Below are 16,292 nucleotides of genomic sequence, written 5' to 3'. Positions count from 1 at the left end.
ATCCTCAGGAATATACAGGTTGGTAAACTTAGGCTGTACTTATCTGGAGTCCTTTTGACCTGTGAGAAGTTGATCCAAGTCTTATGACTCCCTAGATTCTCTGACGTTTACAAAAAGACACAAAATTTTTAGATATATTAGCATTACCAATCTGTATTGAAGTCCATACTGTAAAAAAGAAAAATCAGGTAACAGGTATCTGTAAAATAGCTGGAGTAGACTCATACCTTTGAGTCCTAGAACAAGCTATAGATTTGGGTTGGAAAGCACAAGCATTTTTTTCCTCTGTTGAGAGAGCCAGATATAGATTGGACAGAGATGTCTTTAGCCCAGTGAGAAGCACCTTTAAGTCTATAGTTAGAAGACAACCAAAAGAAACCTAAAATCTTGAGCTTGCGACTAAAACAGTAAGTAGTCAATCTTGAGCTTGTGACTAAACAGTAAGTAGTCAGAACTCCATTGATCAGTGTTTAAACTCTGAACTTTTGAAATCTTAGCATAACAAGAGATGGAAGGGAAAGAAATCTGAAACATTTCCCATTTTCATATATCATAAATCATTATTTATATTTTTATAATTTTCATTTATATTTTAAAATTTTTTCTGAGACCCTCAAAATTTACCTAAGCTTTCACATCCTTAGACCTTTATATATCTTAAAACATTCTTTTTTTTAAAAAAGATTCATTCATTCATTCCTTTATTTAGTATTCCTGTATGCCAGAAGAGGCGCCAGATCTCATTACAGATGGTTGTGAGCCGCCATGTGGTTCCTGGGAATTGAACTCAGGACCTCTGGAAGAACAGCCAGTGCTCTTAACCACTGAGCCATCTCTCCAGCACCCCCCTCTTAAAACATCCTTAGAGCCTCAAAACTTGCATAGACTTCAACTCTTTTTTTCTTCTATCTAATCATTTCCCAGAGACATAAGCAATTATTACTGAGAACAGTCATTTTAAATCATGTTCCTTTAGTGGAAAATTACATCTGAAACCTGTTTATCTTTTAGTAGAAAGCCTGTTAGCAAGACAAACCTGTTTACCTTTTTCTCTATAGAAGACCTAATAGCTCTAGAAAAAGCAGGGTCTAATTTTCACATATGAAATGAGCTAGCAACCTGGCTGTGGCCTTGGGGAAGAACCTGGTTGCCTGCTGCTGCTAAGCTGACAAAGCTGTAGTTAGTCTAGCCATCAACACCACCAGAGCTCTGAGAAGGATAAACTATAGAGTGAAGTGTAATCCAAACGGCCTATGTATTCATTAAAATGACAGAGACTAGTTTATTACTTAGATAGCCATCCCAGACTCCTGTGGTCTCCATGGTGTTGGGGGCAGAGGTACCAGGACATCACCAATCTTCAGCTGCCAGGTCCAGAAAGTGAGAGTTTTTCCTGTGGAGGAGGAGCGTGGGGCAGACTGATCTTACTTTTTCTAGGCAAAGTGGGGCAATTAAGTCACAGGGTCCTGCTTGTCCACATTTTGGGCTTGGTTCTGGTGGTAGCTGCGGCATTGAAGCATTTTTGTCCAGTGGTTAGTGTTACCATAATCCAGGTGGAGTCATTGTGATGCCCTGTCATTTTCTTTGGAGACCTTGGAGTCACTGCTAGGATCTGCGAGTCTCTGTATGTCAGAGTAAGCTTTTCCCATTAAACATTTTAAATGCCATATTCATCATATCTCTGATGAGTTTGAGGACCATTAAATATTAAGTATATCTGAGCTAAACAAACCTAGGCTTAACCTTGGAAACATAATTAACACGACTACAAGTTTGATTATTATATATGACTAACTATTAACTTGTATTTCTTAATTACCAGAGTTGCATAGATACAATACCTTAAACAAGAATAGAAACATATATACAGTATAACAAAAAATAACCTTAAGTTTGTGTCAATATACACAAATCCATATCAATGTGAGGTACTTAAGACTAGCAGTTTTTTTTTTAGTTTAAAACTAGATTCAATAATTTATTTTATTTTTTAAGATTTATTTATTTATTATGTATACAGTGTTCTGTTTGTATGTATGTCTGTATACCAGAAGAGGGCACCAGATCTCATTATAGATGGTTGTGAGCCACCATGTGGTTGCTGGGAATTGAACTCAGGACCTCTGGAAGAGCAGTCAGTGCTCTTAACCTCTGAGCCATCTCTCCAGCCCTCAATAATTTATTTTTTTATCCTATCATTTTTATTTTAAAAGTAGATTTGCCAGGCAGTGGTGGTGCACACCTTTAATCTAGCACTCAAGAGGCAGAGGCAAGGGGAATCTCTGTGAGTGCAAGGCCAGCTTGGTCTACAGAGTGAGTTCCAGGACAGGTTTCAAAGCTACACAGAAAAACCCTGTCTCAAAAAAAAAAAAAAAAAAAAAAAAGTAGATTCAATTACCCTTTCCTATGTTCCTCCCCTTTTTTTGGAAAAAGATCTCCGAATCTAACCTCCTTTGTTTAGTTTCCTTCCTGACTGTGACCAATAATAGCTTGCAACCAACATCCCCAAAAATGACAAACATTTACCAAATGACCAGAAACCATCCATCACACCTCTTGGGAATGTGGGCATCATTTCTTCTAGACTGCTTCCTGTTGTCTGAGGGTGTTGGCATCTCCAGGGGACCCTTAGAAAATTGGGATAATGATCAAGTCCTGGGAGAGCTAGCAGTATTATTATTTTTTGTTTAGTCTCTGTGTGATGGGGAAGTGTAGAGCTTATCTGAAGTCTTGGCTAGGATTGTCTGTGAGCCTGGACCATCTTGGCTGGCAGCTTTGAAGTTGTTCCGGATGTAGCTTTTTGAGGAAACTGTTAACTGAGGAATTTTGAGAGGCTGGACCATTTGGGCTACTTGTCTTTATTTGTGTCTGGTCTTTTTGTTCTGAAAACATACAAACTTTTAAAGGTAACATACGTACCTGTATTAAAACAAGTATGGAATGTATGGTGTGCACAAGTCAGCTATAGATGACTTGTTTTATGTTTGAGCAGGTAGAAGACATCTGTCAACTTTATAAGTCTATTTGAACTAGATAACCAAACTGTTATGAAGACTCTGTAGCCAACAAGCTTTATCATGTCTCATCCAGTCTCAGAGCTGTTCCCATGTAGAGGGATCAGCACATACATCACCTGTCCTGTAGTCTTTCCTGGCTTCCTTCCTAATGACTTGGCTGCAGAACCCTGGCAGAGATGGCTGCCAGACATGTGGCTGCCCAGTGATGGTGAAGTCACATGACATCCATCTTCTCCAACCCTAACAAAGATGGCAACAAGCCATGTGGCTGCCGACAGATTGTGGCAATCCAAAATGGAACCATGCCATACGGTTCCTTTAAAATTATCTGTGCATAGATTCTTAATTACCAACTTTCTTTCTTATTAGTTTTAATTTTTTTTTCAGATTTTACAGATTTTTAACCATAACCAACAAAACAAGCTTATAAATCTCAAGGTACAGAAAGTTCACATAAACCAAGTCTATTTTTTTGGCCACTCTGCTTTGTTTCCTTCTTCCTGTCACTGTGTCAGGGGCTCAGACTGACAGAGAGACGTAGAGGAAACATTTAAATAAGCATGCCTGGGTCTAGCGAAGGAAGAGCCGTAATCCAATTTTACAGCCAACTTTTCAATAAAGAACGGCATAAAACAACTTAAACGTCATCCATACCAAAAACACATTCAAACTCCTGCTAAACTGAATCCAGTAACCAGAGAGCTCAGAGATGAATTCTGAACTCCAGCCATAAATGCAGCCATGTGGTCACTGGTGGCTGGCACACAGAAACAGCAAAAATATTTGACTCATTTATCTCAGTTCCCTGGTTGCAACAAAACTTACAAACCCACCAGAAAACACAGAGACAAAACTTTCAAACAAAACAATTAAGCACAACTTTCTCGAGAATTAGACAAAAGTTTTCCAACAAGACAAACAAAACTTTCTGTAGGAAACTAAACTTTTCAGCCAGAACCAGAACCAGATGGTCAGGCAATGTCTTGCTATATGCCCTGGGTGGGAGAATATTGGGGTCCCACCAAACCTCCTCCACATCCCAGATAGGGATCCCGCAAAACAGAACCAGACTAGGACTCACCAGGCCTCCGTGGATGCTTGCTGCATTTCTCAGCGTAGGGGTTCACTCTGATAGTCCATGAATTAAAGGCAGCCTTGGAGCCTGGAACACCTCAAAGCATGTACCTCCTGAAGCAGCCTCTCAGCCCCAGAGTTCCAGAGTGAAGGTTCAGGTTTAGAATTTGGGTGGGCGGTCTGAATCTTGCTGGGGCCTCCAGAAAATGTTAATTCCACTGATCGAGAATAAGACCACTACCACAGTTTAACGTCAAATGTGAGGCAAGCTTTAAATAAATACTGGTCAGGTGGATGGGCTCTGGCCAGGTCCATACCCAGGTGCCTGGGAAATGGCCCAGAATCAGTTTGCAGGGGCTTAAGAAGGAAAACTCATAATTCATTGCATTTCCCCTCAGATTCAATCAAGGGCAACCATACATCGTGATTTACCTCCAGCCTGTGAACCAACCCTCTGTGTGTGATCAAGCGCATCCTATACAGATGTGTCAAATAAACTTGTTTAGGGGAGTGAAAACATGTGACTCGTTGTCTCCCATCAACAGTAGCCTCCAGCATTTCAGGAACTATCTGTCCTTGAGCAAGGCACCTGCAGATGAGGCATTTTTGTCTCATGGATCTCTGAGGCATAGTAATTAAAACCTAAAATGTAACTTTGACTCTCACACTGTGACCAAAGCCACTCAAGGAAGGACGGGCTTATTTATGCTAATGCTGCGGGAGTACAGTCCATCACGGAGAAGGTTTGGTGACGGCTACAGCAACAGCTGTGACAGCTAGAGTGTGAGGCCGCTGACATGTGTGGCTACAGGTCGGGATTGTGAAAGCGAGTTCCCAAGGAGGACCCCAATTCCCACGGAACTTTTTTGTTATAAAAAGCCTTTTTGAATAATGTTCTGGGCTGATGGATAAGGATCCAGGCCCAACCGAGGCTATCCTGTGTTTTCTCTCTGTTTCTTTCCCCTCTGTATTTTTATCTAAGTCTCTAATTCTTCATTCTTCAAGAGTCCTTGGGGGAAATAACATGTGGAGCTGGTCTTTCACATGAACGTATGCATGCACCTGTGTGTAACCTCTGTGTGTGTGTGTGCGCGCGCGCGTGCGCGCACACACATGCGTGTGTGGAAGCCAGAGGCTGTTGCCAAAATGTCTTCTTCAGTATTAACTGAAGAATCATCCCCACCTTCTTTCTTTTTTCCCCAATGTATGTCTTGTTTTTTTTTTTGTTCTTTTGTTTTTAATAATTCATTTATTTTTATTTTATTTGCATTGGTGTTTTGCCTGACTGTGGAGTTACAGTTGTTAGCGTGGGTACTGGGAATTGAATCTGGGTCCTCTGGAAGAGCAGTCAGGGCTCCCAACTACTGAGCCATCTCTCCTTGTTGAAGCAGGGTCTCTCACTAAGCCTGGAGCTCACGGTTTCAGTTAGCCTGGCTGGTCAGTGAACCCCTGGGGTTGTCTGCCTCTGCCCTAGCCTGCTGCCATGCCAGGCTCTTATGTGGGTCTGGGGCCCTGGTTCTTGAGCAGTAGCACTTAGCCAGCTGTGAGCTGCCTTTTACAACTGTAATTTCTTCCTCGGTTAGTGGCTGGGTCCTTGATCCTGAAATGTGCTTTGAATAGTGAAAAAAAAAAAAAAAAAGCAAAACTCTTATCTACCATTGCCTGAATATTCAAACAATTTTAATCATCCTTATTGTTATGTTCTCTGTCTGTCCTATTTAGCTTTATCAACTTGGCTCAGCCTAGAGTCATCTGAGAAGAAAGCCTTGATTGAGAAATTTCCTAGATCAGATTGGCCTGTGTGCCTGTCTGTGTGGGGTGGTGGTCTTGATTATTAATTGATACAGGAGTGCCTAGACCACTGTGGGCAGTGCTGGCTGTAGGCAGGTGGTCCTGGGTTCTAGAAGAAAGCTAGCTAAGCATGAACCAATCAGTAAGTGAGCCAGCAAGCAGCATTCCTCCATGGTTCCTGCCTTGAACTCCTGCCTGATTTCTCTCAAGGATGGGTTGTCACTGGAAAGTCAAAGTAAGCAGAGCAAACCTCTCCCCAAGATGCTTTAGGTCAGAGTGTTTTACCACAGCAACAGAAAGGAAACTGGGACACAGGACACCCCAAGAGAGCTCCCCCCACTGTTTTTGAGACAAGGTTTGACTCTCTAGCTCAGGCTGGCCTCCAACTCATGACAATCCTCCTGCATTAGCCTCCCACATACTGGGATTACAGGCTTGAGCCAACATGCATGGCTCTGACTTTGATTCATATGTTTTGTTTTCCCTCTTACAGAGGTTACAAAGGATTTTAAAATTAAGTCACCATTTCCTTTATAGTTTGTCTTTAATCTGCAGGGCATCCTGTCCTGGGGCAAACCTTGGTTGGTGGTAACCATCGAACCATTAAAGAACAATGCCTCTGCCCTTACTTTATGCCCCTATAACATTTCAGAAAACCTAAAATATTTATGCCCTGCCATTCTGAATGCTGCTCCCTAGAGCTTCCCCTGAATGCTGAGCTGCTGAATGCCTCTGTGGCATCAGCTCCTAAACAGGTATCTGATATGTTGAGTGGCCCTTGATCTGGTCAGCTACAGGGCAAGTGTTCCTGGATCTGGATACTGAATGTTGGCAGCCAGTCTCTCCAGGTGGCAATCACTAAGACAGCTGAAGAGAGAGAGTTTCTGCCTGCCTTTCCTTCTCCCCTTAGCCCTTAGGACAGCTCTGGGGCATAGGGACGAGTGAGCAGATAGACTCCAATGCTGAACACTTGCTGTGTGTGGATAAACATCTGTGCATCCTAGGTAGAATACCAATGACAGATGGAAGTCCAAGTCTACCTCAGTGAACCAATGAGTTCATTGGTTTTACTTACAGGAGAGCGGATGAGGAGTTACTTACAAATGGGTGGGTGACCTCCCCAAACAGCTGCATCACAGCAAACGTCCCAGGCCCAGCATGGAAGATAACCTCACGAAACTGCAAAGACTGAGTCTCTCCTTCAGGTAACATCTGTTTACGCTGTCAACTCCCGAGACCACGTGGAGCTGGGGCAGGGATGCACAAACGTGGGAGGGGACAGAAGGGACAGAGCTGGGGGGGGATCTCTGGTAAGGGTCTAGTGACCCTGTCTACTCCCTCCTCTGATGAGAGCCCATCAACAGGCCTGAGCTTTCAAGACCTTCAACAGGTACTCACAGCCGCTCTTATTGGAGAGTGGTCATTGTTGGTTAAGCGGCGGTGCTCGTGGCTGGCCTCCGACCGCGCGGCCATGCCGACGGAGGAGAGTGCTGGATGTATCAGTGATGGGAAGAGTCATGAGCCATGGCTACCTTTCTAGAGCTTTATTGGGAGAGAGAGAGAGAAAGAGAGAGAGAGAGAGAGAGAGAGAGAGAGAGAGAGAGAGAGGTGCGGAGGAGGGAGAATATGGAAGGAGAGGCAATAAGGAAAAGAGAGCACAGAGAGAGCACGCCCCCCTTTCAGGCTGGGACGCCGTCACAGGCTGGTGACGTAATTAAGGACATAATCCTTACAGCCCAGACTTTCACTTATTATAAAAAAAAAAAAAAGCAGGTAGATGGGAATAGGGGCGTCGTTTCTCTCAAAAGCTGCTTCCAGCTGACTATTGGATGTCGGTTGGCTCTTGGAGGAATGGGAAAGGGGAGTCTTTCGACGTAGACAGGCATTGTGGAATGCTGTCTGCCATCCGTTGTTGTGGAGACATGTATCCCTCTTGGCCGTGGCTGGGAACTTTCTGCCTGACAAGATGCTGGTGACACAGGAAAAAGCTTAGAGAGAAAAGAATCATTATTATTATATGTTGATAGATCCAGCCTGTCCAGATGGATTTTGAAACACGTTAAGCTTTATCAGAGACAGATTATTTTAAAGTACCTGTTTCCTTTACTAGTTCGGCATCCAGGAGACAGGTGATCAGTTGTTAAAAGCATTTCACAGTAATAGATGTTTACATTAAAGTCTTTTTTGTAGCGCTCAGATGCTTTTGGGTCTGAAGGTATAAATACCTTTTAGCTGTTACCGTTTTTTTACTTGATGATCTCTGGACTCCGGCTTTGTGGTGTTCCTGTACCATTAGCTGAACAGTGAGTTAGAACAGGGGACTGGGAAGAGAAAAGCTTGTGGTGTATGAGAATTCATTTTTTTGGAATTAGGGACAAGGCAAAGATCAGGGCCCTGTCTGTATGCACATGAGAAACACAGGCAGTAGATCTGGAGTGAGACAATGAGCTCTTATCTTAGCTGGAAATCTTTTTCCATTAAGTAACTCTGAAAGTGTAATTAAATCTGGTGAGGTAGGTAAGGCTGTCCTCTGTAACCGATGATAGAGAAAGGAGAGGCGACATCCCCAAACTCCCAGGACCAAGTCAGTGGCTCTGGTGTCCAGAAGGAAAGAAATGGATTACTTCTCTGCTGCGTTCTGGGTTCCCTGTCATGTCTGTAGCCAAGCCTAGGTCTGCTGGAAGTCTTAGCTTGATGTACCCATGTGTCTTGGTGCCTGGGGGCAGTCAGCTGACTGGTTGTCTTTCTAGGCGGCACTTTTAACAAGGCTGTTGATGGCCTGGCAGGGCATTCGCTAGCCCGTGGCCATTTTCCCCACTTAAAACAGGGACCCAACAGCTTTTGGGAGTCAGCAAGTGCCAGCACTTGGCAATTTTGTTTTTGGGCTTTTATCTCTTGCCTGGCACACCTTAAATGCCACAGATGACTCTTTTGCCTGTGGGGTCAGGAGCCTTGCTCTCCAGATGCTTAAGTTTTAGTCAGGGAGGTCTGGGGAACAAGAAATGGATTTTACTCTGTGTCCTGAATTTTTTTTCCCTTGATGATTGTTGGCTTAAGGACAGCTTTTGGAAGATAGGCAGTAGGCAGACTATAAACCAATCCTTTTGGAAGACTTGTCTGAGGCTATAAGCTGATTTTTGGCTTAAGAGCCATCCTGACTACTGTAAACTTATTTGTATGGATCTTAGCCGCTTCCAGATCTGTCTGTGTCTCTCAGGGCTGTTTGAGAATGAGTGGGTGGAGTTAAGATGAGTTAGGGCTAGAAACTGCCCAAGCTCGCCCATTTGAGCCCGCCCACTGCTGGTGGAAGTCAGACAGAAAAGGTTGCACGTGGCAGAGGCAGAAATGGGGAAGGAGAAGAGTTTAGAGCTTTAGCAGAAAGCTTGGGGATAAAGTAACTCTTTTATTTGCCTGTTTGCTGGCAGAAGTTTCTGTGAAGCTATTATGCAGCCAGATTTACCGGTACCTGCTCCTGTCCGCCAAGGTAAGTGGTAAATGTATCCGCCCCTTTGTCCCATGGCTGTAGCCGAGAGAAAAATAAAAAATTAAAATAACAAACCAGGATCAGAATCCAATCTTGAGCGTCCCCAAGGAGTGAAGAGAGATCTAAGAATCAGCTCAAGTTCGCCATCCTCTTCATCAAGGGATGGGAAGGGCTGCAGCTGTGCAGGAGTTGGTCCACGGTGGACCCGAGACAGCATTGACCCCCTCGTCAGGAGCGAAAATGTGTCTGCCATTGCCAGCACAGCTGGAGGACAACCCCGGGGGTGTCCATCACAAAGAATATAGCTCAGACTACAGAGGCGAGAACAGCGGACTCACCGTGGTGAAGAGTCATGGCGGTAGCAGTAGTGGTAGCTGTGTGGGTCCAGTGGAGGCAAGGGATGAGTGTGTGCTCGAGGTCTCACAGTCTCATGGTCTCATGGTCTCGCTGGATGGGGGAGGAGCTGGCAAGCGGTAGCCAGTGGTCACAGAGGTCCTTGTTGGTCTATTTGAGTCACGGCACCAAATGTTGGTTAAGTGGTGGTGCTCGCACGGTGGCCATGTCGATGGAGGAGAGTGCTGGATGTACCGGTGACGGAAGAGTCACGAGCCATGGTTACCTTCTAGAGCTTTATCAGGAGAGAGAGGAGAGAGAGAGAGAGAGAGAGAGAGAGAGAGAGAGAGAGAGAGAGAGAAAGAGAGAGAGAGGCCGTGTGGAGGAGGGAGAATATGGAGAGGCGATACGGAAAAGAGAACACAGAGAGGCTGAGATGCCGTTGCAGACTGGTGACATAATTAAGGACATCATCCTTACAGTCATGGCCATGCCATGCTTGGCAGCCATCGGTCCCCAAGAGCGAAGAGTGGGTTAATCAGCAATATATGTTTTCCTTAGCCTGAGTTACCCTTTAGGCCTGGAAGCTTGCATCGGGTTAGAGAGTGTGGTCTGTGAGGGTTCAAATCAGGCTCCGGTCTCCAGGAGGCTTAATCCAGCTGCATTAGTATCCAAGGAAACAAATTACCAGAAACTGTGATTTTAAACAGCAAGATCCTTTTCTACAACCTGCCCTCTCTCTCTGAGTGTGTGTGTGTGTGTGTGTGTGTGTGAGAGAGAGAGAGAGAGAGAGAGTGTGTGTGTGTGTGAGAGAGAGAGAGAGAGTGTGTGTGTGAGAGAGAGTGTGTGTGTGTGTGTGAGAGAGAGAGTGTGTGTGTGAGAGAGAGAGTGTGTGTGTGTGTGAGAGAGAGTGTGTGTGTGAGAGAGAGAGTGTGTGTGTGAGAGAGAGAGTGTGTGTGTGTGTGAGAGTGTGTGTGTGAGCGAGAGAGTGTGTGTGTGTGTGAGAGAGAGTGTGTGTGTGAGAGAGAGTGTGTGTGTGAGCGAGAGAGTGTGTGTGTGTGAGAGAGAAAGAGTGTGTGTATGTGAGAGAAGAGAGAGAGAGAGAGAGAGAGAGAGAGAGAGAGAGAGAGAGAGAGAGAGAGAGAGAGAATTGAGGAGTATGGGGTCCAGCTGCTCAATAGCCCTCTCCCATGGAAGAAATCTACAACCAGCAGATATTCTAATCTTTGATGATATTGAATGAATCTACATACACAAAACTCTTAGTTCATTCACTTTATTTTTCTAAGTCAGTTCTCTCTCCATGGCTTCTACTCTGTTCTCTTAGTTCCTTTCTTGCCTGATTCTCTCCACATCTTTCTGCTGTTCCCTCTAAGTGCTATCTTAGTTCCTTCCTCTTAGTTCTGCCCCATCTTGGTCTTTCTCATCTCATTCTTACCCACCCAGCTCTTCCCCATCTGGCCCTTCCTCATCTTCCATCTCGTCCTTCTGGTTCTTGTCCTCCAATCTAGTTCTCCTCTGTCCCTTCTCCTCCAGTCCTCTCATAACTCTAAGTTCTTTTCCATCTCCATCTTCATCTTTATCTTCATTTATCTACACCTTGGTTCCTTCCAGTTCCTCTCCCAGACCCAGCTTGCAAGCTCTGTGTGTCTCTAAAAATAAAAACTGCCTCTATTTTCCTATGTTGTTATTTACTGGCAGGGTGGGTAACTCTGTTAGGAGCTGGGAAACCTGCCTCATAGCTACACTGCACCTGGTATGCAAAAAGCCCTTTTGTTCTGAGTCAGTTGCTCTGGAATGCCGCTTGGGCTGTGAGAGAAAGGAGGGTCTGAGCTTCATTTGCACAAGAAACAAAGCTATGCACCAAATTTCTGCCTGGTTCCTAGGCCTAAGGGACAGACGTGTCTCCATACAGGTGTTTACCTTAATTCAGACCAGCAGCAGGTCTGAAAAGCTTATTCTGTCTGCCATTTTGGCCTAGGACACTTGAGAAGTATTTCAGACGAATACATTGTTAGTATGAGAACGCATATGAAGTTCATATCAGGAAACAGCTGGTATATTAAAAGCCAAATAACACCAAATATTCCTTGAGTTTTGGGTCCTCTGGAAGAATTCCTTGATATTCCAGGTATACTTTTGCCCAGGCTTTGGCAGCATGGCTCCCAGGTCTGCCTCTTCCTTACACATCCTTCTCCTCTGTGTCTCTTGGCACCCTCCTCTCCTGTAAGGACTTGTCTTGAGATTTGCAGTTACATCTGCAAAGACTTTCTCTGTAAGGTCACACTTAGAGGTTCCAAGTAGGCATGAGGTTCCCCCTTATTACGACTTTATTATTATACACGTGTGGATGGTTTACCTGCACAATGTTTATGTGCCATATGTGTGTATACATGCTGAGGCCAGACAAGGGCATCGGATCCCCAGAAACTAGAGTTACAGATGGTTGTTAGCTGGCATGTGGGTGCTGGGAGCCAAACCTAGGTCCTTTGGAGGATCCTCTAGGGTTCTTAACCACTGAGCCATCTCTTTAGCCTGGAACTTGAGTTTTAAAGAGGCATTTTTTTTACTCCTTTATACCATCTAAGGCAAATGGTCCCTAAACTTTAGAGATATGGCAATCAATTGGAGAACTACAAGTATCTGGTACAGATCTGCTTTCTGAGATGGCAATGGGAACCAGTACCATGAACTCCTTGAGTCAGGGTGAGAAGGTACTTATGGTCCATAAAGCCATAACCTACACTCAATAGAAATGTGACTGGAGAATCATGCTACTCCCACAGAGAAGCATGGCCTTTATTGACCGTGTGCTGTTGGCTGTGAGCCTCAGAGTCCTCATCTATGACTGAGCCTGAAAACAAAATCTACTTACTAGAGTTCTGTGGATTCAACTGGAAAATGTATGTGGGATGTTTGGGTGCAGTACTCAGAACACAGTGAAATACACAGTGGAGGATGGTTTTCAAAGTGTAACAGCTGAAAAACGACATCAGGTCAGCACATACGGGCACCTGGTGGTCTGGCGTACTTCAATTGGGAAAGCCTGAATGGGTTTCAGGAAGGTTCTAGGTGGAAATGCCCAAGCAGGGAGTTGGGAAGCAGCCAGGCTGGTGTAGTATGGGAAACAAGGAAGGGTAGCAACTTGTATTAGTTATTGTCCCGCTGCTATGACAAAATTCCCAACAATGGCAACTTCAGGAAGGGCTTGTTTGAGGCAGGATACAGCCTGTCATGGTGGGGAAGTCATGGAGGCAGGAGGAAGGCAGATGCTCACCCTGCAGCCACAGTCGGGAAACAGAGGTAGGTGAATGCTGGCTCTCTCCTTTCTTTTCAGTTGGGGACCCAAGACCTTGGGACGGTGCCACCTACCTCCAGGGTAGGTCTTCCCACCTCAGCTCAATAGAAGCTCCCTCGTAGGCGTGGACAAAGGCTTGGTCTACAGGTGACTCTAGGTCCTGCCCAGTTACCAATCAATATGAACTATCATCACACAGCGTGTAACACCGCAGGACTAAACGTGTGGGAGGGAGGAAGGCCAAGGGATGAGAGAGAGCATTGTGTTGGAAGGCTGCGTGAATGGGAGCAGTGACCCAAGACCACAGGAGGGCCAGGGGAGAGACAGAAGGACCCCACTGTCCTTTCTTCATTCCCAGTCTCCCTGGAAGTAATTTTCAAATCACAGGGCCAAGCAGCTTGTTTGTTACTCTGTCTCGGTCTCTCACCTAGGCCCCGAGAAAGCAAACAGAAAGCAGGCTGGGGAGGAGTGTGTGTGGGGGGGGACAAGAATGACACCTGTCATTGTTACTGTGGGTTCCTTGGCAGCCATGGAACCCTCTCTGTGGCAGGTGGCACTGACCTTGCGTAATAAGCAACTGGTGGTTGAGCCCCATCTGCTGTGACCGCATGTTCACTTGGCATCTGTGAACTCTCGCCAGATGGCCATAGAGGGCCTGCCGAGTTCCCAGCTTCCGTAAGTGGTAACAGAACATGGCGTGGGCTGGAGTGCAGTTCCATGCACAGCACCCGCCTAGTCTATGTGAGGTCCCGGCGTCCACAGCTGCACATGCATCCACATGCTGAGACAGTAGGGCCCGGAGTTCTCGGATAGGTACAACTGGCTCGCTCCTGCTGTGAGGATGATCCACATGGCCTGCAGCCCGGGGGTGCGGCCCACCGTGCCTCTTCCTAGACAGCAGCCATCATAGTCAGTGTCGGTCCTGTGATCAGTCCTCATGCGGTATTCAGCATGGCTGGCTCATTCCAGCTTTCTGTATCCATCCCCTCTCACCCCTTCCCTCCTCTGTCCTCTGCATTTCCTCTCTCTCTTCCCTCTCCCCCACCCCTTCCCTCCTCTCCTCTTGCCTCTTTCCTACAGCATTACAAGCTGTGTAATAGTTCATACTAGGTCACCTGTAGACCAAGCCTTTGTCCACGCCTACGAGGGAGCTTCTATTGGGCTGAGGTGGGAAGACCTACCCTGGAGGTAGGTGGCACTGTCCCAAGGTCTTGGGTTCCCAACTGAAAAGAAAGGAGAGAGCCAGCATTCACCTACCTCTGTTTCCCAACTGTGGCTGCAGGGTGAGCAGCTGGGGGGTGAGCAGCTGCGGGGTGAGCAGCTGCCTTCCTCCTGCCTTTCCTCTTTCCTCTTCTCTCTTTTTCCCTCCTTCCCTCCCTTCCTCCCTCCCCCTTCCCCCTCCCTCCCTTCCTCTCTTCCTCCCTCCCTCCCTCCCTCCCTCCTCCCTCCCTCCCTCCTTCCTCCCTCCTTTCCTCTCTTCCTCCCTCCCTCCCTCCCTCCCCCCTCCCTTCCTCCCCCCCTCCCTCCTTCCTCTCCTCCCTCCCTTCCTTCCTCCCTCCCCCCTCCCTCTTCCTCCTTCCTCCTCTCTCCTCCCTCCCTCCTTCCTCCCTCCCTCCCTCCTTCCTCCCTCCCTCCCTCCCCTCCCTCCCTCCCCTCCCTCCCCCTCCCTCCCTTCCTTCCTTCCTTCCTCCATCTCTCTCTTCCTGTCACCTTTTCTCTCAATCCCACGTGGACATCGAGTTCAGAGGACTGAGCCAGCTACCCTTTTTGGCTGTGGACAGATTTTCAGTGCTGCTTAATGCGATCTCTCTTGTTTTATTCTTGAATTCCTTTCCCAATGGCACCCACTACCAAACCTTCTGAATGCTATCTTTGGGCAGGAGGTATCAATATGCTTCCCGTGCACACAGCCTCTCTGCGGCCCTTTAGCATGTTGAAATCTTTTCACAATGCTCTTCAGCCCAAGGAACTTGCTGAGCCTCATGGCTATGCCCAGGTGGTCCACAGTAATGAGAACCTTGACCCTGCTCTGTATTGCTGCTTCTACCCACTTCCATTTCCCAACCACCACTTCATGTGGGTCTTCTGTCACTTGTCCTTACAAAATGAGTGTCATCATTTAGTCATCATAAAAAAAAAACAGGCACAAAATTGTGTCTTGAGTCTTGTTTTGTGGGCTGAGGATGGAGCTCAGTTGGCACAGCATTTGCCTAGCACATAAGAAGCCTGAATTTGATCCCTGGACGGCACAGACCAGATGTGATGGTTCATGTCTGTAATCCCAGCACTCAGGATGTGGGTGCAAAAGGGAGTAAGGTGTTCAAGCTCCCCTTTGGCAACTGTGGTTTTGTTTTGTTTTTAGTTTTGTCAGCGTGTGGCAATCTGTAATCACTTGGGAAGAGTCTCAGTGAAGGGCTGTCCAGATCATGTTCACCTGTGCGTGTGTCTGTGGGACTGCCTCGATTTTGGTGATTTATGTGTGAAGACATCAGCTTAAAAGTGAGCAGTCCTGCTTCCTGGGTGTGTGTCCTGGGCTGCAAGAAAGAGAAGGTGACTGAGTGTAAACACCCATGCGTTCATCTTCTGCCTGCTCTGGACTGTGGTTGTGATCAGCTCCTAGTTCCTGCCTTGACTTTTCTGCAGTGATGAACTGTAACCTGGATTTGTTAGTGGAATGCTGCTGTTGCCAGGGTACTCCATCTCAGCAACAGGAAGGAAGATAGAGCAGGTCAGCCTGGGTACAGGAAACCTTGTTTTAAAAGCAAACTTTCTTCTTCGTTAATTGCTGTGTCTAAGATGTGTCTGAGTTAATGCGGCATCTAACCTGTGCCTCTTGCCAGTTCCGACTTCTGCTTCCCCTGGGGGTGGGGGGGAGGGATGTATGCCACCCATCCTAGTGTTCTGTTGCTGTGGCAAGACACCGTGACCACAGCAACTCTGATTAAGGAAAGCATTTTCATTTGGGCTGGCTTACAGTTCAGAGGTTTAGTCCATTATCATCATGGCAGGAAGCATGGCGGCATGCAGGCAGGCATGGAGCTGGAGAAGGAGCTGAGAGTTCTGCATCCAGACTGGCAGGCAGCAAGAAGTGAGAGACACCGGGCCTGGCTTGAGCATCTGAAACCTCAAAGCCCACCCCCAGTGACACACTGCCTCCAACAAGGCCACATCTCCCTATGAGCCTATGGGGGCCATTTTCATTCAGATCACCACACCACCTGTCCCCTCATAGTGGTGGACACAGGTCCCTAGAGTCTAGAGTCCCCATTGTACACCGTGAGTCTTTCCTATGTCA

At 46.4% G+C, this 16,292-nt stretch overlaps 1 long non-coding RNA gene across 1 annotated transcript in view; it reads left to right on the top strand.

The window, feature by feature from the left end:
• Positions 1-6,881: 6,881 nt before the first annotated feature.
• LOC119088769 overlaps positions 6,882-16,292 on the top strand; it is a 35,177-nt gene continuing 25,766 nt past the window's right edge. The window contains exons 1-2 of the long non-coding RNA XR_005092487.1: positions 6,882-7,087; positions 9,308-9,366. This is a non-coding gene — a long non-coding RNA (uncharacterized LOC119088769). The remainder of the gene's footprint in view (positions 7,088-9,307; positions 9,367-16,292) is intronic.

This window comes from Peromyscus leucopus, chromosome 12 (genome assembly GCF_004664715.2).
Source record: "Peromyscus leucopus breed LL Stock chromosome 12, UCI_PerLeu_2.1, whole genome shotgun sequence".
Classification (NCBI taxonomy): Eukaryota; Metazoa; Chordata; class Mammalia; order Rodentia; family Cricetidae; genus Peromyscus; species Peromyscus leucopus.
Note: the sequence above shows the minus strand (reverse complement) of the source record. Positions and strands in the feature narration are given on the sequence as shown.